The 24,309-nt window shown below is 38.3% G+C and overlaps 1 long non-coding RNA gene and 1 other non-coding gene across 3 annotated transcripts; one reads left to right on the top strand and one right to left on the bottom strand.

The window, feature by feature from the left end:
* Positions 5,937-6,009, bottom strand: TRNAR-CCU. The gene has a single exon. It is a non-coding gene; the product is annotated as a tRNA-Arg (tRNA).
* Positions 6,901-13,938, top strand: LOC109232290. Of its 2 annotated transcripts, XR_002068939.1 has the most exons (4): positions 6,901-7,041; positions 11,397-11,701; positions 12,680-12,847; positions 13,540-13,938. It is a non-coding gene; the product is annotated as an uncharacterized LOC109232290 (long non-coding RNA). The 2 variants fall into 2 exon arrangements; XR_002068938.1 differs by having other exon boundaries at positions 11,397-12,847.

Raw genomic sequence — 24,309 nt, forward strand, 5'->3', positions numbered from 1 at the left:
CCATGTATACCTGTGCGTGAGATACATGCGTGATACATGTTTGATACATGTGTTGCAGAAGACTTTTTTGAACTCGATTCAATTACGAATTTAGATGCAAAACCAGTCCAAATCACCTCCAATCTTCCTCAAATTTTGTATATTGACTTATCTATTTATTTTCAATGAATTTCAACTATACCCATTGAAAAAGTTCCTTTTCTGTTTAAATTTTTGGAATATTGTATAGATTTTTGTATTTCATCACCTTATTTGCTACCTCGTCCATGAAATTTCCTTTCCGTCTTGTATCTAATGTTGCTAATGACGCTTAAAAATATGGAAGGTAATTTTTGCATGTGATTCTTTGAGAGAAAGAACCCTATTATTTGGTTTTTCAATTTTTGTTGGCTAGTTTTGGTTAGTCTATGACTACTGGCTAGAGGTTGGTAAGTTGAGATTTATTTGGGACATTTGTGTAAGTTTTCCAAATATATTTAGGTTACGGTGTAACTGATAGGATTAGAAAAGACACATTTAAAATGGTTTGGGCTTTTTTTTTAGCATTATTTAAGTTACTAATATTAATGGCTATAAAACTTATTAGAACATTCAAAAGTTCTAAGTCCAACCTTGAAATAATACCTTAAAAGATAAAATTATGAAATGTTTTAAGAAATATTTATAAATTACATCACAATAAGTATATTTATATATTAAATATATCTAAAATTTCTATATATGTAATGTCGGGTTGGTTTGGTTTCGGTTTGACTTTCTTTAGTTAAAACCAAACCAAACCAAGTATGATCGGGTTTTTTTTCCAACACCAAACCATAGTCGGATTTTTTTTCTCAATTTGACTCGGATTATCGGGTTGGTGCGATTTGTCGGTTTCCTTTGTACACCGCTAGTCAAGGTAATAAGTTTACGCAGAATTCCATATTTTTATTTGGTGTAAATCATTTGTATAAATAAAAAAGAACAGATGACATACCATATCTATTTAGATGCATGTTTCATTCCTTAATTTCCTTTCACTGAACAAAAACGAAATCAAATGTGATTCGCCCATGAAAATATCAACCCCCCTCCCGCCCCCAAATAAATATAACTGATTTCAAGCCTTTTTCAAAATGCTAGTGTTCTATATGACCATCATAAAGCTCAACTTATTAGATACTATTGAAGTTCAATGAACACCATGCTGAATTTCTCTATCATTTTCTTCTCCGTCACATTGGCCAATATGTGATGCACTTACCCATCCACACAACATGATATTATTAAATCTTTCCTTAACTATGTAAGAATCCTAATTTTCAGTACTTTAAAATCAATTAAAACTTTATCTTAATCTTTTTTTTCTTATTTGAATTATATAAGATACCTATAATACCTTTCATGTTAATTTTTTAATATTTAATATCTTAAAAACTATTATGGACGATAAGGTAAACCGCAAGTTTTGGCTCAATTATTTTTACGTCAAGACTGAGGACGTAGTTACCAATGCAGACGGGTTCCCCGAGGTTTGGAACTACGCTTATAAGTTTTCGACTCTTTCTTTCTCTTCTTTTTTTGTATTATGCGTTACCTTTAATTTTCATTATGTTGATATCTCATCTCTTTTCCGTGTAGCCGAGGCCGCACCTTCTCCTTTGGTCGAGGATATCCACGATTGGGTCAGCTAGGTTCTTCCTCATACAGCGGGGATCCGCGAATGGTCGGCCTTCCTCAAGAGGTTCGGGCATGTATCTCCTGTGGCTGGTGAGTTTGTCTGCTTTGAGATTTTATTTTGTGAGGGTCGACCTTTTAGTCTTTCTTTCTTCTTTTTGTTTTCATCTCGGGGATCCTCGAGGAGGCCGAGGGATCCTTCTCCTGTGTTCCACTAGAGGAACACTCCCCTGATGTGACTGTGGCCAGGCATGCCCGACCATCCATTTTTTTCAGCCTCTGGTTTCAGCTAGATCGGCTCGACCATCAACGGCCTCAGCACCAGAGACTCCGGCCTTTCCTGTGCTGCATTTAATAGATGAGTCATCGCCGAGTGAGGAGTATTTGATCCCTCGTAAAAGGAGGTCTGTGGACGTCAGCGATGGGACAATCCAAGCCGTTGACTTTACAAGGGATGATTGCGAGCTGGCCGTCGTCTTGCCTGATGACAGTGCAAGTCTTCCGTCTGGAGTCCTGCGGTCAGCGGAAGTCATAGAGGACGTGCCCCTTCCTAATGCCGACATTGGAGCTGGTGAACCGTCTACAGAGGTTCTAGATACTATGCGGCGAGATGAGCCATCGACTTTGCAACCAGTTGATGTTCCCACCTCGTCTATCGGTGAAAGAGGTAAGGGGATTGCTGAGGATGGTTATGAGACGGGCTCCGATCTCGATCCTAACGAGGTTCAGATATTGAGCGATGGGTTTACTTTTTTTGAAGTCAGGTTGGAAGGGTCCTCGCGGACCATCGTGGTTCTCATGGATCGAGACTTATTGGTGAATACAGAGGACGTGGTTCCCTCCTTGGGTCCTATTTGCTCCGATGTGGAGGGTAGGACCCTCGAGAAGTTAGACGATACCGCCCTATCGACGGGTATAGCCGGCCTTTCCCTTAGAGTAAGTTTTCCGACCTTGCTAATTTCCGTAGTTTCCATGCCTTGTGCTTTGTTTTTGTTCTTTTTTAACTTTGATTTTCTTCTCCTCTTTTTTTTAGACCATTATCCTGGAGATCGAGAGTGCTCGCCGGGAGGAGAGATGTAAGTCCATTTTCAAGAAGATAGAACGGAAGTACCACGAGTACCGCAGTAAACACCGTGATATCTGCAGGCGATTTGGCGGGAGTGGTAACTTCCAAGCTCTCCGAGACTAGCTGAGGGAAAAGATGACAAATTGGTGAAAGTCATTGGTAAATGCAGCATCCTCAAGGGAGCGATGAGAGATAAGGAGGAAGAACTCGAGGCCCAATATACGGACCTTTAGGCCCAAGTGGTTTCTCTACGGGCCGAACTCGAGCAATGTTTGATCCAGGCTGATGCTCTGAGTGGCGAGGTCGCCGAGAAGACATCGGATTTGGAGAAGATCGAGTTGGCTCAGCTGGGGGCATCGACGAAAGTGGAGGCTTTGGAGGCCGCAATCCGCGTTCTTCAATCTGAGCGGGTAAATGATTTGGACACTTCCAATCTTAGAGAAGAGCGACTCGATGAATGAATAGGGGAGCTGGAAAGAGATATTTCGAGCCTTGGTGAGCAAGTCATCGTCCATGAGGCTGAGAAGGCGCAGTTATCGGCTCAACCGTCCTCTTCTCATACTTCTGCTTTCCCTGATATTCTGTGGGATTTATATGAGAAGTGGATTCACACCGAGGCCCAACTAGATATATTTAGAGATTTGATGATGCGGGAAAAGTTCCGGAGGCCGACTTTGAGGATGCTCGCGCTAAGGCGCGTACAGCTCGGGTCGTTTGTGGCTACGACCCTGCTATACCAGAGGTCGGTGATGTTGAGGGAGATGTGGATGGGATTGAGTAAGACACCTGGTACGAGGATGAGTATCCCGATGGAGAGGGCGATGGTAGGGAGACGGGTGGAGATGGTGATGCTAGGTTAGGTGGCGAGTAGTCGTTTTTTCTTTCTTTTTGCTTGTAACTTTTGTACATGCTTTTGTGGGCATCTGTTCTGGCCTTTGTAAAGAATATATTTGAAGTATGGAATGTCATTTTCGCTATTCGTATCTGATTCTTTCCTTATGTTCGGGCTTGCATGCTTCTTTCTCTTGTTTTACCGTTTGGTCGCTTTAGTTGTAAAAACTTGGTTTATGTGTGTTGAACGAGGTTGAAAAAGTATTTAGCTTTGGTCATGGCCGGGGCCACTAGGTGTTAATCCGAACGAGGTTGAATGTTACGTGTACTAAGTCAGTTCGAGCGAGGTCGAATGTCACTTAGTTAATTCGAACGAGGTCGAATGTGAGTTTATTCGAGCGAGGTCGAATGTCAGTTAATTCGAACAAGGTCGGATGTGAGTTTATTCGAGCGAGGCGAGTGTCAGTTAATTCGAACGAGGTCAAATGTGAATTAATTCGAGCGAGGTCGAATGTCACTTTGTTCGAACGAGGTCGAATGTGAGTTTATTCGAGCGAGGTCGAATGTCAGTTTAATCGAACGAGGTCGAATGTGAATTAATTCGAGCGAGGTCGAATGTCACTTAATTGTGGCCGGGGACCGAGTGGGTGTTGATTCGAACGAGGTCGAATGTAACCCGTGTGTAATTGTGGCCAGTGGCCGGGTAGATATTGAGGCAATGTTGCTCTGGCGAAAATATGGGCGAACTCCATACATTTGTATTTTGCTCATATACTTGTAGAAATTTACATGTTCTTCGGTAGAGCCGTCAAAATAGGCTTAGCCCATGAGGCCAGTTCAACCCAGCCCGCTACTAGGGTAGGGTTGGGCTAAGATATTTTAAGCCCATTTTATAACTGAGGCTAAGAAGCCCGACCAAGTTAGCCCACGGCCCTTCGGGCTTGACCGAGGCTGGCCCGCAGGCCAATAATTTATCTAAGAGCAAATATCATTTGTAGCCCATCGGGCCAAACATATATCATCCGGTAGCCAAAAATTAACCCATACAATTCATAGCCTAAAAATAATAATACTGGTAGCAGTCGCCCCCCATCCCTATCTTTCTTCCTTACTATCTTTCTTCTTCTCTCTCACGCCAGTAACCTATGGCTGTGAGGCCATGGACACTTTTCTCTTTCTCTCCCCCTCTCTCTCTCTCTCTCTCTCTCTCTCTCTCTCTCTCTCTCTTTAAAAAGTCTCTTACGTTTCTCTCGTCTCCCTTTTCTTGTATTTTGGGGTTTGGATCCTTTATTCGGTTCTGGAAAATCTGAAAGCCATTGTAATTTTCATCTTATATTTTAATTCTTGTTTGCAATTCATGATTTTGGGCTATATCTGGGTTTTGAATGCAAATATGCTATGATCCCAATTTATTGCCATCGCAAACTTATGATCCCAGATCTATTATGAATAAGAAAGCATGCATCGTGTTGTGGACCACACATTTGAAATGCTGATGAGCTATGAGAATGTTGTGTTTTGCAAAATACTATGTTGAATATGATGATCTGTGTTTTTTTTTCAATTTCAATTTGTGCTGGTTTTCCTAAATCTCCATTAGTTTGTGTTTTGTGACATAATTAATTGATTGATTCACAACTTTTACTGTTTTTATAATATTGTGGTTACTATTTTCGGCGGCTGTGAGGCCATGGACGCCGGTGTCCTCGTCGTTGAAGAAGCAACTCCGCCAACCACGACTCTCATGGCCTTGTCTTCTTTCTCTGATTTTCTCTTATAGTTTCTGTGAATATGAAGTTAATATTTTGAAGATCTTTGCCTGAAACTTTAAAACTCCAGCGATCTTGTTACCATTTTCGGCAACTGTGAGGCCATGGACGCCGGTGGCTTGTCTCTTAATGAGAGGAGATAACTATGCAGAAAGTTGAAATATATACAAAATAGATTGTCACTATACAAAAATCATACAAATTAGACTATCATTATACAATTTTATATACAATAGATATATAAAAATAGACTGTCATTATACAGAAAATATACAAAATAGATTGTCACTGTACAAAATATATACAAAATAGATTGTCACTATACAAAATATACAAAATAGACTGTCACTATACAAAATAGACTGTTACTATACAAAAAATATACAAAATAGACTGTCACTATACAAAATAGACTGTTACTATACAAAAATATACAAAATAGACTGTCACTATGCAAAAAATATACAAAAATAGACTGTTATTATACAAAAAGTATACAAAATAGACATTTCGTATATGACTTGCACTACATATTTCATTCAATTCTTAGCTAATACTTATCAGATCCAGAAGTGCAAAATACAATTTAAAAAGGCAAAAAAAGGTTGCTCTATCGCGCTAGGTAGGGGTCGAACCTACGTCCTTCAGCTTAGGAAACAGACGCCCTATCCACTGAGCTACAAGCGCTTGTGTTGTCATGCCCATTCCTTTCGGCTACTATATGCAATATGTTTGGGCCGAATGGCCATTTTCTGTAAGTGAGACAAAACGTGGGCTATTAAAATTTTGAGGGGCTATAGAGGGTAGTTTTTTCTTTATTTAATTCAAAATTTAAATTAAAAAAAAGGAAGTAAAGATTTAGAATGGGCTAAAGACGTAAGTCTTGCACCCTAATCATAAACTTTTCTTCCTCAATAGTCAACATACTACCGCAACTCTCTGCCTATCTCTCCTCAATCCTCAATTCTTTATCGCTAGCTCTTTCTTGATCTTCGGCATCAACGACTTACTACAAGGGAATTAGTTTTTTTTCTTGAGTTTACTAATCTTTCTATCTTACAAATAAATAAGTTCAATATATGGACTATTCAATCCATTATGTACATGACTAATGATCTGTTTGCTTCATATTTTATTCCCATGCATATATATTTCTCTATTTTACTTTGGGTTTATGTCTATTCTATATGCATCTGTATATGTATATGGGTAATATTTAGGCTTTTGTTTTTATTTATTTACTATATTTTGACGGCTTTAGATGTATGTGTTGATTTGTGTTAAGTCAATTAATTAAAAATATAAAAAGTTAAGCTAGAAGTAACTAAAACAAATTAATGGGAATTTTGCTGCAATGCAAGAAATATATTAAATTATGAAAGGATTAGCCAGCTTTTAATGTACGTTCTCGGGAGGATTAAAGAAAGAAAGATTATGAATTTATGATACTAGCAACTACTCTTTACTTTACTATATTATAGAAGAGCTAGGGTTTGGACCTGCTGCTTCATGTCATTTAAGCAAAAGCTTAGGGTAATTTTGACATTTCAGCACCATTCACACAAACCTACGTGTAAATTGAAAATCACTACAGGTGTAACATTAGCTTTTTCCTTTGTTTCTTTGAACTGTCGAATGTTTCTTCAGCTTCAAATTTCGAGAGTTTCCCTCTCTGCTCTGCTGTTGTTCTCATGTTTGTTTTGGGTCTTCTACCTGCTGGTATGTTCCTCGCTCAATTAATTTTGCCCATATTTTCTCTTCTTTTTCCTTTATCTGTTTTCTTTTCTGCGCTTCTTTTAGGTTCTCCTCTTCCTAATTTCGCAATTCAATGGCTATTGTGGGTTAAATTTGCGACTGTCGAATGCTATGACTTTTTCTTTTGTTTTCCTCCAAAGCGAGCTTTAAATAGTGAGTTTTCTATGTATTTAAATCCCCTTTTAATTTTTGGTTTAAACATGGAGGAATGGGGAGGAAGGCAAATATGAAGTTATTGCTATTTAATTCAGTTGTGTTATAAATAAAATCCTATTTATGGTGAATGTCCATATTTAGAGAGATTCTAGGGTTTATTACTTGGTGGCTAAGTCACCATCTCCCTATAAATAGAGGGTTATACTCCATTGTAATTCATCCCAAAAATTCAATAAGAATTCCCTCTCTCTCTTTCTCTGCAATATTGCTCTTGTTCTTTTATTGTTTTATAACACGTTATCAGCACGAGACTCTAACCACTTGAGTAAAAGCTTTGGGATTGAGCATAATGACTGTCAATTATTCCATGAACTTCCTTCATGATTAAATTCTGGATTTAAGGTAAGTATTTTACCGTATTTTTCTCTTTTATTCTATACTTTGATTTTAAATACAAGCAAAGACAACAAAGTTTGATTATAACTCTAATGGAGTTTGTAAGAAATTATAACCACCCGAAGTGGTAAAAGTTTCTATGTCTTGCCATGATCAAATTCATGTATGATTATGGGCACAAAAAGTGGAAACCCGCCCCATTGAATTTGATCCATTCTCATTCCCTTAAGAGAATGTGATAGCAGTATGTGATAAGTCTGAAAGAAGACAAAATTATCACTATGAATGTATCAATGGATGTGGACGTGGCAATAGACGAAATTATAATCGTCATCATTGTGATAATGAGAATAATAAGCATTCTCAAAATAATCCCCCACTTGTGAAAGTAATATTTGTCATCGATTTGACATGAGATTTTATAAAGCACATATAGATGATTATGGTCCATTCATGATGTGAATGTGACAACATCTTATTTATGAATACATATTCATTCTTCAAAGAATATGAACGTGCTAGTGGTAGTGAATATACCGCACTCATCTCTAAAAGGAGGTTTGAGATGATATAAGAAAATAATGTCATTATTATGGCATGAATGGTCATTGGTCACGTACCTATTGTACGCCAAAATATTTTGGTATTGTGATTATTAAAAGTCAACGGTAATGCAAGAAACAGATCTTGCATATAATTTTGACCATAACCATAATGGTATAACTTTCTCTTTAAAAGAGATATTCACCATATGGGTGTTGATGAATATGTGGTACTACAAAATTAATTGAGAACTCTACAAGAGCCAATTATACTATTTTGGAGAAGCACAATTAATTACCAATAAGGTATTGTGTTGTAGTAAGTCTCAAAGAAACTTATTCAGTTTCCAAAGTATACGCGAAAGCGATTGATTATATTGAGACTATAAATAAAGGAAAGATTTAATATCTTCTATTACTACAACTTGTAGCGGGGTAATATGTATGTGAAAAGCTACCCGCTTTATTCTCCAGTTTGTACTATACAAACAAAAGAATACCACAATAAAAGGAAGTTTATTGATATAAAAACCCATATCATAATAAACTTGGAGTTTATTGATAATTGCACACGTCATGGTGTAAATCTGAAGTTTATCAATATTGATAATTTATTCAGTTGGCATAATTGGTTTACCCATATCAATTTAAGTATGATGTGCAAAAATAAAAGAGAATTCACATGGGTAAATATTAAAGAACTAGAAAGTTCTTTACGAATTCTATTATGTTGCCTGTTCTCATTAATTAATATACCAACTAAAATTGGGATTGAATCCCATGAATGCTGGAAATATCAAAGGTGAATATGGGCCCGTTCACCTACCATGTATACCACATAAGATGCATCTATGAGATGGTTACATGTTCGATTATTAATAACCCGCAACATGGTATTTTGCGAGGTAACTTGCTCAATAATTTAATTTCGAGCATAATTTCCTGATTTTCTATTCAAGATAGTTTATCTTGATAAGTTGGTTAACATCACAACTGGTTTAGCAAAATAATTTATTGAGTGCCTCCATTTAATAGCTAAACAATTGCTCATGAGAACAAAGTTATCTATATCAGTTTGATATACGTTATATACGAAAGTATATTATTTTCTTCCCTCACAAGTGGTTCAGGGTCATGAACCAAATAATTCCATCTTATTATTATTGATGTGCGGTGTATATTTTGATTAACACCATAACGCACAAAAGTGGATTCTCAAAGTTGAGGTACCAAGTTAGTTTTTCTAACATGAGGGGGAGACATGATAAACAGTTGAGAAAAAGTTACATGGAATGAATTATTATTTATACATCTCGATCCTCGAATAAGATAATATGAACTTGAAGTTCATAAAAGATAATTCATCTGCAATATATTGCAATGCATGCTCGACGCATTTGCTGACCCAAAGAAAGTAACTATATTCTCATTGCAAATGCTCTTATTAAATCCTAGAAGGACAAAGTCTATGGTACGTTTAAAGCGTATAGACAATCGGTTTCAAATAAACTTCTTGTTAAAGAAGATGAGCAAATGATCAAAATGATCATAATAAAGGAGGCAAGTGATCTAGAAGATCACATGACATAACACTTCATAAAATCTCATGAGAGATTCAAGTACATGAATATATGAATGAAGAGATCTCTATGTTATGTCTTTATGAAAAAAATATTGAAACCGATATAAAATGTTTGTCGACAACATCTATGATAACGCTAAATATATATGAGCATCTTAAGTCTAGAGAAACAATTCAAGTAAAATTGGTTTCATATGAAAGACATGTAGTTTTGGAACTGCAATTCAAACACTTGAAAGTATAAGTCAATGGTATGTGCAATCAGTTTCCGATATCTCATATGTTTAGCATGACATGAAAACTTGATATGCATCTAAAGTCTATTATATGGCTTATATGACTTAACAATCCCTGAAGGATTTAAATTGCTTAAAGCATATAGAATTCATGTTCATGAAGTACTACATCCTCAGTGCAATTTGTCCACAAATGTATCTTGCTATAACTATATGCATGATAATATGATAGCAAGAGTTTTCACCTCTATGTGAAGATATTGAACTGACGATTCCAACAAGATCATATGAAGACAATTCATCTCTATCAAGAATGATGATTTCAAGGTGCAATATATTCATTCAAGTTAATATGGCTGATTTGTTCATCAAATCTCTACCAAAGATCTTTTGAAGATGGTGCACAAGATTGGAATGCAAATGCTTAAGGATGTGAAGTGATGCTCTCATGAGGGGGAGTTAATACACGTTGTACTCTTTTTCCCTTACAAGGTTTTGTCCCACTGGGTTTTCCTTGCAAGGTTTTTAACGAGGCAACCAAAAGGCGTATTATTAGATATGTGTACTCTTTTTCCTTTTCTAGATTTTTTTCCCGCTGGGTTTTATTTTAGTTAAGGTTTTAACGAGGCACATTATCTGTTGAATAGACATTCAGGGGGAGTGTTATAAATAAAATCCTATTTATGGTGAATGCCCATATTTAGAGAGATTCTAGGGTTTATTACTTGGTGGCTAAGTCACCATCTCCCTATAAATAGAGGGTTATACTCCATTGTAATTCATCCCAAAAATTCAATAAGAATTCCCTCTCTCTCTTTCTCTGCAATATTGCTCTTGTTCTTTTATTGTCTTATCACAAGTTGCCTATATTTGTATTTTTCTTTGTGCCTAATCTCCATGTGTCTATAGAAACATACTAATTAACATAAGGTGTTTAATTGGATCACAGTATCACCCTAATAAGTCTTTTGGCTTCTGTATCATCTCTTGTGATTCACAATAACCTTTCTGATATACACTATTGCACCTTAAGATATAATTTTGAAGCCAGTGTTGTTAAAACCACTTAAAGTGAGCTTAAGCCCTAAAGCTCCGAGAAGCTCAAGTTGTGCGCTTATCCTTGCTTTTTATTGAGACATTAACTACTTAATTAGGAAGCAATGCATAAAGTTGAAGCTGCCTATATTATTCACTTAAAATTAAATTTTGTCGCACCTCCCGTATGTGTGCTCAATACTCAGAATATTAGCAAAATAGCTATTTTATGCAATTATTGATATATTGATACTGAATGAAATATCGTGGGATTTATCTTTTAAAACAATCAAAGTGTGATTATTATGCATTAGCTCTCTATGCCTATGTTTTCTACTCAAGTGTGTGCAGCATGTGTTACTTACTGCTTAGAATTCTTCATGGGCTGAGGCTTGGAATTTTACATAAAGTTGTGATGCATCCGGAATGCAAGTTGTTGCTGGTGGATTCTTGGGATTGGCTATAGCAGCAATTGCATGTAATCACGGGCTCCAAATGTCAAGCATGAAGTTAGAGAAGCTGTTGCATTCCATTGTTGCGACCATACGAAGAATCAAAATAATAGATAGTTATCACCAAATTTGTTTATTACTTTATGTCATTTCTGAATTCCCCTTCAAGACACTATATACAGTTATGTGAATCAATATTGACGAAAGTCCCTTCCTCTAATACAGGTAATCTGATCTTCATTATCTACCACCACTTTTCCTATATTATGTATTTTTATGTGCGATGATGCTTTAAAATAGATTGTTAACAAAGAGCTGTGTGCCTTTCTTTTTTCTCCACAATTTGAAACTCTCTTTTCCCTCTGTTTATGTAACTACAAAAGTATTTTTCAGTTTGTCCTAATTTAGTTCTTATTGCTGGTGATATGTGAGCATATAGGAGTTGGAGACGCAAAATTTGTTACTTCCCATTTACTGGTAATATGCTAATTGAGGTTACATCATGGTCATTGTTTTACGTGGCTATTCCCTACGTAAAGAGTATATTACAACAACATGGTTCCTTTTATGTCATTATTTGTGAAATATCGAGCGTTATGCAGTCTTCAATTTTGTACTCTAGGTGCTATTATCATTAACTTCTAAGGTAGTGAGATTTCCTGTATTAGAAGTTTTAGGAGCAATTTCTATAGTAGAACTTTAAGGAGCAAACCAACATTTGATATCTTTTAAGGAAATCTAGATCTGTCTTACAAGCTATGACCAAAAAATCTCAAGATAATTCACCTTGAAATATGATCCTTCTGTATGAAACATATATCGTTAGTTAATTCTTCTTTGATTGGTACCACTTTCAAAAAAAATTAATTCTTCTTTGTAAATTCTTCACCTTAACAACTTCAAATAATTTTGCAGTGTTGTTTATTTTGTTGTTGATGATGCTTTTCAAATAGTATTTACCAGCATCTTGAGTCATCTCTGGCCTACTGGTTCTTTTCGCAATCTACTGTGGTCTTTATGGAAATTATTATGTTTTAAAATTGACTATATAAATAGTAACTTTTGACATGTATTATTTTGCACTCTGTGGGTTGTGCTTTGCTGGATACCATTCTTCGACCAAGATGATAACTTGATGATGATTTTCAGTTGTAAGACAATACAAAATCTTCTCATTCTGGAGGAAGTTGTTGTGCTTTACAGGATAACTTCTCTGAACAACTTACTCCTATGGACCTTTTTTGAGTGTTTTCCTGTGAAACCTCATTACTGGAGCAACTAAGAAGAGAGGTGTATAACAGAATGCAAGAAATGTCTCTGATCTAGCTCTTGTTGGCTGAAGGTTTACAGCACGCTAGGCTAGATAAAAAGGTATTATATCTTTCTCTTAAGATAACATTCTTTTGTTCTTTTTTCTACTAACCTTTGACGTTCAACTCTGAAAATTGAGGCGTCTAAGCTTGTAATATATTCATTTTGCCATTTGCTGATGGTTAACACTTTGAGGAGCATTAAACTTTTATAAATTAGTCTTACAAACAAATTACCAATGCATTACTAATGACATACAGTTATCTATTGTTTTAGTATCTTTAGATCTACTGAATTTTATATCAGTTTAAATGCTTAACATGACAATCATTTAGCAGCTGCGACTGTGAGAATGCAATATTTTTCAGGTTTATAGTGTTTGTTCAACTCCTGTTGAACATTCCTGTCAGGTTTGTAGTGTTTGTTCAACTCATGTTGAATTATTTAACTATACGCTGCACCAATATTAGTCCATAATATTACAATCACCAATGTTTATTAGAAAGAAATACAACAACATTACTTAAGTATCCCTAAAGGCTAAAAAAAATTAACATAATTATTTCCAGGTTTAAAGTATTATACAACAACAAACCCAGTGTGTTCCCACAAGTGGGGTCTAGGGAGGGTAGTGTGTATGGAGCCTTACCTCTACCTTATGAAGTTAGACTGTTAGAGAGAACATTTCCGATATACCTCAGAAAAAGCATATATTTAATATTATCAGTTAATAATTTTTCCATTATTTGTAGGGTCTTAAACGGTCAAGTGACTGGCTTTCTCATTGGAGTGAAAGACTACACGATCTTTGACCAAGAGACTAAATCTGTTGAAAGGACCTTGAGGCTTGCATATTGGATCATGTCAAAGGCATTTTCTATGACCTGTTGTACCCAGCAACCAAAATAAAAATATGATTGCATGTCATATCGTCTAGGTTGCCAGCAATCGAACTCCTAAATCTTCAGATTTGGGTAGGGGAAGAACGCCTCTCAATGACTACCAGCATGTTATGAGATTGGAGAATCGAATGCCGCTTATGTAGGGCAAGGTGGTTTAAATTTGAAGCAGTGAGGTATTGAGTTGGAAAGAATCAAAATTAGAACTCTTTGTCCCAAAATAATAGATGAATTATTAGAAGACTTCATGTAGTGTTGAGCACCAAGTAGTATTTATAGTTGTGTTGTTGAATTAATTTAGGTGGTCATGGGTTTTTCTATTGTCCGGTGGAGAGGATACAGTGCAAACACGTTCCACCTGAAGACATTCGTCCTAAACGTATGATGCTATTATGACATGACGCATTAGGGAACATCCTATAATTATGCTTTTACAGCAACATCGCTTTAGTAAGCCTTTTTTTTTTTTGGATTCATATAGGTTATTTTAGTGTTGTCCTGTATCAGAAAATTTATCCAACGGCAGCCAAAAGAAAACGCCAACTACTTTTTTATCTAACAATGTTGGGCTCATGCCAGCACGAGCCAGCACCACCTAGTTTAGATATAAATGCATATACTATACCAAAACTCTTATTAGTGGCAGTGATATTTACTTTATAAATTTAACACTTCTTGAAATTTCGTTACCGAAGACCAATGGATGATTCAAATGGAACACATGAACATATTGAGGACGTTGTGGAGTTAAATGATTCTGCAGAACCAAGTCAGAAAAAAACTAAGTTAACATCAGATGTGTGGTTTTATTTCAAAAAAATTGGCAGGACTAAAGATGGAATTGAAAGGGCTGCATGTAAAGGGTGTAAGAACCCATTTAAGGTTGGTTCAACTCCTGGGCCCAAAGGTAAAAACTATGGAACATCACATTTGCATCGTCATAAATATCAGTGTCCAATGCTTAAAGTTCATGATTTGGGTCAAATGTTCTTGAATCAAGAAGGTAAAATGCAATCTAGAAAAATAGATCAATGGACACACCGTAGTATGCTTGCTGAAACTGTCATTAAGCATAATTTGCCATATTCTTTCATCGAGTATGATAGAACTAAGTCTTGGGTAAATTATATAAGTCCAGATGTTACGATGCCTTCTAGGAACACTTGTGTTGCAGATGTCAAGAAAGTGTATATCCGAGAGAAGGAGAAACTAAACCAAATCTTAGCAAAAATTCCTAATAAGGTATGCTTGACTTCTGATTGTTGGACATCATCTAACTCTAAGGGATATATTTATTTAACTGCCCAATTTGTTGATGAAAATTGGAGGTTGGTTTGTAAAATTCTTAATTTCTGTCATATGTATCCTCCCCACACTGGAGTTGAATTGGCTACTCCTATATATGACTGTTTAAAGAATGGGGCATAGATAAGAAGGTATTTTCAATCACTTTAGATAATGCCACTGCCAATAATAGCTTACAAAATATTTTGAAAGGCCATCTTAGGTTGCAAAAGAGTTTGTTGTGTGATCGTGAGTTCTTTCACGTGCGTTGTTCTGCTCATATTTTGAATTTAATTGTTCAACAGGGTTTAAAAGCAGCTAGTGATTCCTTGTTTTCAATAAGGGAAAGTGTTAAGTATGTTAAAGGATCGGATGAGAGAAAACAAAAGTTTGAGCAATGTGTTAAGGGAGTTGGAATTGAAACAAATCTTGGTTTACGTTTGGATGTATCAACTAGATAGAACTCGACATATATGATGCTTGATAGTGCACTCAAGTATGAAAAGGCTTTTTCTAGTCTACATTTAATAGATAAAAATTATACTTATTGTCCTACATTGAATCAGTGGAGAAGAGCGGAGAAAATATTTCTATTCTTGGAGCCTTCTTATGAGACAACTAACTTGATTTCTGGTTCAAGTTACCAACATCCAACTTGTATTTTATGCAAGTTTGGAGAATTGAGTGCATACTTAATGGGAATTTGAATAATGAAGATGAGGTTATTAAGCAAAATTTCTTCAAGAATGCATGAAAAGTTTAAAAAATACTGGTCGTTATATAGTGTAGTGCTTGCATTTGGAGCAATCCTTGATCCTCGCATGAAGTTACAATTTTTAAAGTTTTGTTATTCTAAGCTGGATTCAATTTCTGCACAAGAAAAAATAGAGCATGTGAAAAATAAATTGTACAAGTTCTATGATCAATATGCAATAAGCAAAATATTGCGAGTGCTTCTTCTAGTACTCTGACTACACCATATGAAGAAAGAAGTAAATCCAAAGGAACGGGATTCAAAATATTCGATGTAATTAATTTTATTTTTCTATTTCTTTTTTCACCGTTAATATTATTATTATTATTATTAATATTATTATTATTATTAGTTCTTAAGCGTATTGTCATGTGTTTAACTTATATGAATTCAAAGCATTTGAGAATGTATCTGCTTCCAATGATAGAAAATCGGAATTGGATATTTATTTAGAGGAGCCAAAGCTTGATTTTGAGAAGTTTCACGAAATGGATGTTATCATGTATTGGAAGAATCATTCTGGAAAATATCCTGACCTATCAGTAATGACGCGAGATGTACATAGTGTCCCGATTACTACTGTAGCATCAGAAATCAACATTCAGTATTGGTGATCGTGTTCTCACCACGTATAGAAGTTGCATCCATCATGAAAATGTCCAAACACTTGTTGCTACTCGAAATTGGTTGCACAGATTTACTCAAACTCAAAGTAATAAGATTTTTTATGTAGATTTAATTTTGTTTATTTTTAAATATAGTTATTTGTTAATGTTTAACTAGTCAACATTGCATATGAATTGCAGATGAGGATGAAAATGACAATGTTAAGACAACTTTATCAGAAGCGGATTTAGATATGTCTGACAATGTGTTGGTATTGGATATGCTATAATTGCCAGTGAAACATTTTTTAGGAGGAGTTTATTTCATTAAGGTCTTTTTTATTTTTGTGATGACTGATGTCATTCGTTTAATAACTTTTTATTATACAATATTATTTTATCAATATTACTAGGACAATTTGGTTATGGACCTAAGATTTGATTAGACACTACGTAGTAGTCTAATAGAGTATATTTTGGTTGTTGAGCTTTTATTTTTTATATTTGGTTGATCTATTAATAACTTGGACAATTATTTAGTTTCCTGATTTTAAATGACAAAATTGCAATTATGATATATGATGTGTATACTGCAAAATCGGAGGGCCCAATTTCTCGTCATTAAGGCGTTTCAGAAGATCGTCTCGAAACCTCGAGGCTACAAGGCCGTGACCGAGTTTCCTCCCTCGAGTTTCATCGACTCCCGGCCTAGAGACGATGGTAACCACGATCACAATAGGAAAGGGGGGGTTCCCAAGGTACACGGTTAGGACTGACAAAGCCTCCTGGTCTACTCTAAACCCGAATCAGGGTGTCATATCTAGCTGTCCCGTCCCCGTATCTGTGTAATTAATGTATTTTATACTATGTAATTAATGTATCATATCCGCTTGAACTAAAACATTGTCACGAGCTAAGCGGAGTTGAACCTCGAAGGCAGGAACTTTAGCCAAGGCACCCTTCTCCTCTAAAGCCTGAACCTCCGCTAGAGCTCTTAGCTCGTCACAGTCACTCTTGGCTCGATCAGCTTCATCCCTAAGACGTTCCAGGGCTTCCGTCTTTTTCTGCAATTGGGATGGACGAAATGTTAGACTCAGAAGCTAAAAGGCGGAACGCATACTCGCCCGGGATGGAAAACTACCTGTTCCATCAAGTAGCTCTCGTAATTCAAGCTCCGGCTCGCCTCATATCGCAAGTGTGCCAGCCCGACTTCCTTTTCCTCGCAAAGGAGCCTATGGGATCTATCCTCATCCAGAGCTTTCCGGAGCCTGGCTCCATGATGGAGCAACTCAGACCTAAGCCTGTCAAAGGCCTGCAAAAGAAAACTCGATAAGGAAAGTAAGACGCGGGATTCAAAAGGCCTATGTCAAAACTCACCACGAATTGAAGCCGCCAGACTTCCTCGAAGGCCGAGCGCACATCTGTCGATCTAGCTCCCTCAGCCCTGGAAGAATCGACTCCGATCGAGGCACAGTCGCTCGGAGAAACCACCTTTCCAGAATCTGGAACCACGGGCGCGACAGGCTCAGGCGATGTTTCCGTCTCGAAGCCCCGACCCCGTTTTACCTTACTCTGAGCGCCATCGCCCTGCGAAGGCATACCCCGCTTATTATTGTCGTTCTTTAGCCCGGGAGTTGGCAACCCCTCCCCCTCTCCGGAGGAGCACGGCCTCGCCTCAGAAGGCTCTCCGATACCTACGTCAACAAGATTAATACGCAGAAGGGGAAAATGTCTCCCCAAATGAGTGAAGGAAAAGTAAAAAGTAGTACAAGCACACACCGTGATGTTTTTCTTCCCATCTACCCCGAGATGAAGCTCGCCACTTGCGTTCCTCACAAGTCGAGCGGGTTGCCAACTCCCGAACCCAACCAGGCAGATCAATAATGTCGCCCGACGCCCATGAAATCGCTACAGAAAAGGAAAGGCATGGTTACAAAACTAACCTTTGCCATAAACAAATTTGAGAAGGCACGAGATGTACCACTTACGTGTAAAGTTCCATTCCTCAGGGAACAACATAAGTTCCATAGGGATAACGTCGGCAGTCCGGACGCGGACCAACCGACTCATCCATTCCCGATCTCCATCTTCCTCATCGTCGACAATGAAGGGTGTGGTCGACCGACATCGCAAGGTTAGCAGACCTCGATGGTGAAATGGCCGGTACAGCCTAATGAGATGGCTGAGCGTGAATTCAAGCCCCGCCTTCTCCGCAAAAAATCTCATCATCAATACTATTCACCAAAATGACAGGTGGATCCGCACCAAGGTAACCCAATACTTTAAGCAAAAGTCAAGCACAACCCTATCAAGGGGAACCAGTGTGAAAGGATACGTGTACACATTCAGGAATCCATCGGCACGATCCGTGATGCCATCACTCGGGGAAAGTATCTGTAGTGATACTTTCACCCCCCATCCGTAGTCTCTCCTCACTAGCTCAAGGTGTTCCTCTCCTATCGAAGAAATAATCTTCAAGGTAAACTCTCGTTGATCCTGAACATTGGGAGCGGAACTCTCCCCTCTCTGCCGGACAGACCCTGATGTAGCAGTCATGGCTATGGCGAGACTAGAGAACTGAAGCAGGAACTTGTGCAAATACTTTAGTGTTGAGGCAATGAAGGGGTCAACACCTAAACGAAAGGATAACTATCTAAAAATAGTAGGATCTCCAAAGGAGCGAAGCAACCCTATATATAGAAAGAAACGGCAGCGACCCGCTTACCTAAGAAGCCAACGGCACCATCGCCAATCCCGAGGTAGTACCCGACCTCGAGGATCTCCATCAAAAAGAAGTTAGGCTTTAAAGAAGCCAATGGTACCATCGCCAATCCCGAGGTGGTACCCGACCTCGAGGATCTCCATAAAAAAGAAGTTAAGCTTTAAGAAGCCAACGACATCATCTCTGGTCCCGAGGTGGTACCCGACCTCGAGGACCTCCGCCAAAAGGAAGTCAGGCCCCAAGGAGCCATTGGCATCATTGCAAGGTTCGAGATGGTACCCGGTCTTGAAGGCTCCTCTCAAGAAGAAAAATAAGCACCTCAAGCTCCACCCATAAGGTTTCGACCTCAGGATATCATCTAAAATCGGGCAGTCCCTCATCCGGGACCTATCTACAACTCCCTAAGGTTATATACATTAAGTTCAAGGCAAGTTTTCAGACGCCCCGAGTTAACCCTCACTCGGGGACTGCTCCCAAAAGTCCAAAGGCAATCTCCATCCTCAAACTTCCGAGTGAATTCCCCCTCGAAGATTATCGCGGGGTCTAAAGGCTAAATCTCGGTTTAGGGGTTCGAAGCCCTACTTCCATTCAACTTGAAATAAGGGTTCCAACGACCTGCGTTTATCGGATCAATCCAGGTTTGGCCCGAGGAACGACAAAGGATCCCACGGGAAGCCGTTTTTTATCAACTGAAGGCCAGAAAGAATACTCGCATCCGGGTTTGATGTTGGCAATAGCCGACAGAATCATGCATTCAGAGTCTCCACAAATGTAAAGGAATATAGCAAGCATCAAAAATAAAAGTTGAGGAAACATTTGTATATTCATAAACATTGGGTTACAACAGCTCGCGATGGGTCCTTACATATGATTACAAAAGCCCACAAGGGGTCCTTACAGAGAAATAAAGAAGCGAAAGGGTACACCTATAGTAGAAGCCTAGAGCCTAGTCTACTCTCGAAGGTTCACCTCCGGTAGCAGCATCTCCGAGCACTGCCTCCTCGAACATGCATCCTCGATGGTTATACCTTCGACCGCCACCTCCTCTAGGTTCCTATCTCGATCCCACGGAATAATATCTCCGAGGGAGAAGATGAAGAAGAGGAAAGGGGGAAGATAAAATAGAGGAAAGTAGTGAGGAGGGAAGAATTGATAGATGTTGAAAGACACTTGGGAAAGGAGAAAGCACCGGAAAGCTCCCATTTATAGGGGGAAATAGTGTGGCAAGCAACATCATCAATGCCTTTGAAAGATGGATCGGCAGGCGCAATCAATGCGTCATTGAAAAATGAGTCGACGACAACATTATGTCCTTGAAGAATGGGAATTGGCAGCGCATTGAATGACGCTGAAAAGACAAGTCCATGGGATGCCCCAGTTATCGGGAAGGTTGACGTCATAAGTATGATGTCGTCAATGTGACGTTATCACGGGAAGTCCGAAGAATCGGATGTCAAGGTCGTTTCATATCGATCCTCTCTAAGAAACGTGGGGACTATCTCTATACGGCAAAATCGAAGGGCCCAATTTCTCGTCATTAAGGCATTTCAGAAGATCGTCTCGAAGCCTCGAGGCTACAAGGCCATGAACGAGTTTCCTCCCTCGAGTTTCGTCGACACCCGGCCTAGGGACAATGGTAACCACGATCACGATAGGAAGGGGGGGGGGGGTTCCCAAGGTACACGGTTAGGACTGACAGAGCCTGCTGGTTTACTCTAAACCCGAATCAGGGTGTCATATCTAGCTGTCACGTCCCCGTATATGTGTAATTAATGTAATTTGTACTATGTTAGGATTCCCCTCCTATATAAAGAGGATTCCTACCATTTTGTAAGCCTCTATTGCTCCAGCTACTCCACACGAAATATAAAGAGGATTCCTACCATTTTATTTAACTTCCTAATTTGTTGATGAAAATTGGAGGTTGGTTTGTAAAATTCTTAATTTCTGTTGTATGTATCCTCCCCGCACTGGAGTTGAATTGGCTACTGCTATATATGACTGTTTGAAAGATTGGGGCATAGATAATAAGGTATTTTCAATCACTTTAGATAATGCCACTGCCAATGATAGCTTACAAAATATTTTGAAAGGTCAACTTAGGTTGCAAAAGCGTTTGTTGTGTGATGGTGAGTTCTTTCATGTGCGTTGTTCTGCTCATATTTTGAATTTAATTGTTCAACAGGGTTTAAAAGCAGCTAGTGATTCCTTGTTTTCTGTCACGACCCAATTCCATAGCAGGTCATGATGGCGCCCAACGCCATTGTTGGGCAAGCCAACGCGGAAAATACTAGCTAAACTTTCGGTCACCATTACCCCAAAATAGTTGAAGATAATTCTTTAAGTAGGAATAATTCAGAAACGATGAGTAAAAAAAATCATGATAATCATACAACCCCAAAGTAATACAGTCTACTAATGTGTGTGCCAAGACCTGGTGTCACGAGCATGGGCAACTAGTAGAATATACAAAAGAATCACACTATCCTACTGTCTGAAACAGAATAGACAACAAAAAAAATACAAAAGAAAGACTTCTTCAGGCTGCTGAACGGCATGGATGAGAAGCAGCTCACCGTAGAAGTCTCGAATCCGCTCAGAGATGCGCACCCGACTGATAGCCAGATGTACCTGCCTCAGACCCTGTACAATTTAGTATAGAAGTGTAGTATGAGTACATAAACAATATGTACCCAGTAAGTATCCCGTCTAATCTCGAAGAAGTAGAGACGAGAGGTCGACTTGATACTCACTAGGGTCAAATAATGTGAGGAAAATTTATAACAAGCATGGATAGTACAAGTTATTAGCATTTAATAATCATGGATTAACAGTTCCTTCCAAAGTATTATCATGGATATTCCCCTATATCTCAAGCAGATATTAAATTCAGTTCTCAGCGAAAAATGCTAAGCAAAACATGCGCAAGTAACACCGTGGGACGTACGGCCCGATCCAACATAAAAGTAAATTGTGCACTGCCGAGGGTCGAATGGATAGAACCATAGATGCATCTATTATCCCGCTCGCGAATCACCCATGCGACGCGGTCAAATATAAATAAGCGCATCAACAAGCAACGATAATATATATCTGAGGAGTAGCTATACGCAGGAATACCAAATATTCTTTTCTAAAAGACCAACCAGGATAAGGTTCATTCACTAGTCTCATTCTTCTTAATCAATTAGTTATATGAATCCGAATTTATCGTCACGTTACGAGAATATCACGTAGAGCATGCTTATGGGTCCTAGACTACCCGGACTTAACATAATAGTCTCTACGCACGGACTCTCGTCACCTAGTGCGTACGTAGCCTCCATAAATATTGGCAATTAATTCAATTATTATACCTATGAGGACAATTCCCTCTTACAAGGTTAGAAAGGAGACTCACCTCGCTCCAAAGTGCACTTCCAATGCCAAGAACAAGTCCAAGCCCTCAATTCGGAGCCGAACGATCCCAAGCTAGTTAAACAAAGTAAGAGCTAGTCAATATAGACTCACAAGATTGAATTCTAGCTACTTAAGCAATTTTCCAACCATTAACATAAGTTTTCCTAAAATTCGACCCCGGGCCCACGTGCCCGGATTCCGAAATTTTCCGAAGGAAGTTGTTCTCTACAACCTAAGGATCACTAATATATGATTTCTAATTAATTCCATAACAAATTTCGTGGTTAAATCCAAGTTTTATTAAAACCCTAGGTTTAGCTCTAACCCTTTGATTTTTCCTAAGTTCTAGTGTTTAATCTACCTAAAATGCAAGTATTAAACTAAGGATGGGTGGAATAAACTTACCTCTTGATGCTAAGTGGAAACCTTCTCTTCAAAGCTCCCAAAATCACAAATGAAAGAGTGAAAAGTGTCAAAAATGGGTTTGGAACCCGTCTTTAATGAACCTCACTGGTTTAGTGATTTCCGCATCTGCGAGAAAAAGGGCCGCATCTGCGAAAATGGGCCAAAGACCTGGGACCGCATCTGTGGTCTCCAGGCCGCATCTGCGGCTTGCGAGCGGCTTCTGCGGTTCCTGGCCTAGCTTACCTAAGCCGCTTCTGCGATGCAAGGACCGCATCTGCGGTCTCGCACCTGCGGTCCAAGAACCGTAGATGCGGTTATGACAGAAGCAACAATCCTTCAGCCCTTTCTCAAATTTTCCACTTCACTCGAGCCTCATCCGATTGACGCTCGGGGCTCCCGGGCCCCGCCCGAACATACCGACAAGTCTGAAATCACGAGACGGACCTACTTGAACCTTCAGAACACCCGAAACAACGCTAAATCTAGAATTCACCCCCTAAAACCAAATGAATCAAAACTTATGAACTTCAAGTTCTTAATTTTCTTCCAACGGGCCAAAACGCCCTAAAACTACTTGGATTGATACCAAATTTTACAGGCAAGTCTTAAATGATATTTCGGACCTGTACTGGGCTTCGGAACCAAAATACGAGCCCGATACCTAGGAAATCAATCATTAATTAGTTTCTTTAAATCCTTAAAACTTTAGATTAACAATTTCTAATACGAATCCGGGTCCGTTTGCTCAAAATGTTGACCAAAGTCAAACTTAGCCTTTAAGAAAATCCTAAGGAATTAAATGGGCATATTTCACCCAAAACTCTTCCAAATCCCGAACCAACCGTCCCCGCAAGTCATAAATTAGCTAAAGCAAGCACGGAAAGTTTTATTTAAGAGAGCGGGGTTCAAAAAGGCAAAACGACCAGGCGGGTCGTTACATTTTCAATAAGGTAAAGTGTTAAGTATGTTAAAGGATCGGATGGGAGAAAACAAAAGTTTGAGCAATGTGTTAAGGGAGTTGGAATTGAAACTAATCTTGGTTTACGTTTGGATATATCAACTAGATGGAACTCGACATATATGATGCTCGATAGTGCACTCCAGTAAGAAAAGGCTTTTCCTAGTCTACATTTAATAGATAAAAATTATACTTATTGTCCTACATTGAATCAGTGGAGAAGGGCGGAGAAAATATTTCAATTCTTGGAGCCTTTTTATGAGACAACTAACTTGATTTCTGGTTCAAGTTACCAACATCCAACTTGTATTTTATACAAGTTTGGAGAATTGAGTGCATGCTTAATGAGAATTTGAATAATGAAGATGAGGTTATTAAGGAAATGTCTTCAAGAATGCATGAAAAGTTTAAAAAATACTGGTCGTATATAGTGTAGTGCTTGCATTTGGAGCAATCCTTGATCCTCGCATGAAGTTACAATTTTTAAAGTTTTGTT

The sequence above is a fragment of the Nicotiana attenuata genome, chromosome 9 (assembly GCF_001879085.1).
Source record: "Nicotiana attenuata strain UT chromosome 9, NIATTr2, whole genome shotgun sequence".
Classification (NCBI taxonomy): Eukaryota; Viridiplantae; Streptophyta; class Magnoliopsida; order Solanales; family Solanaceae; genus Nicotiana; species Nicotiana attenuata.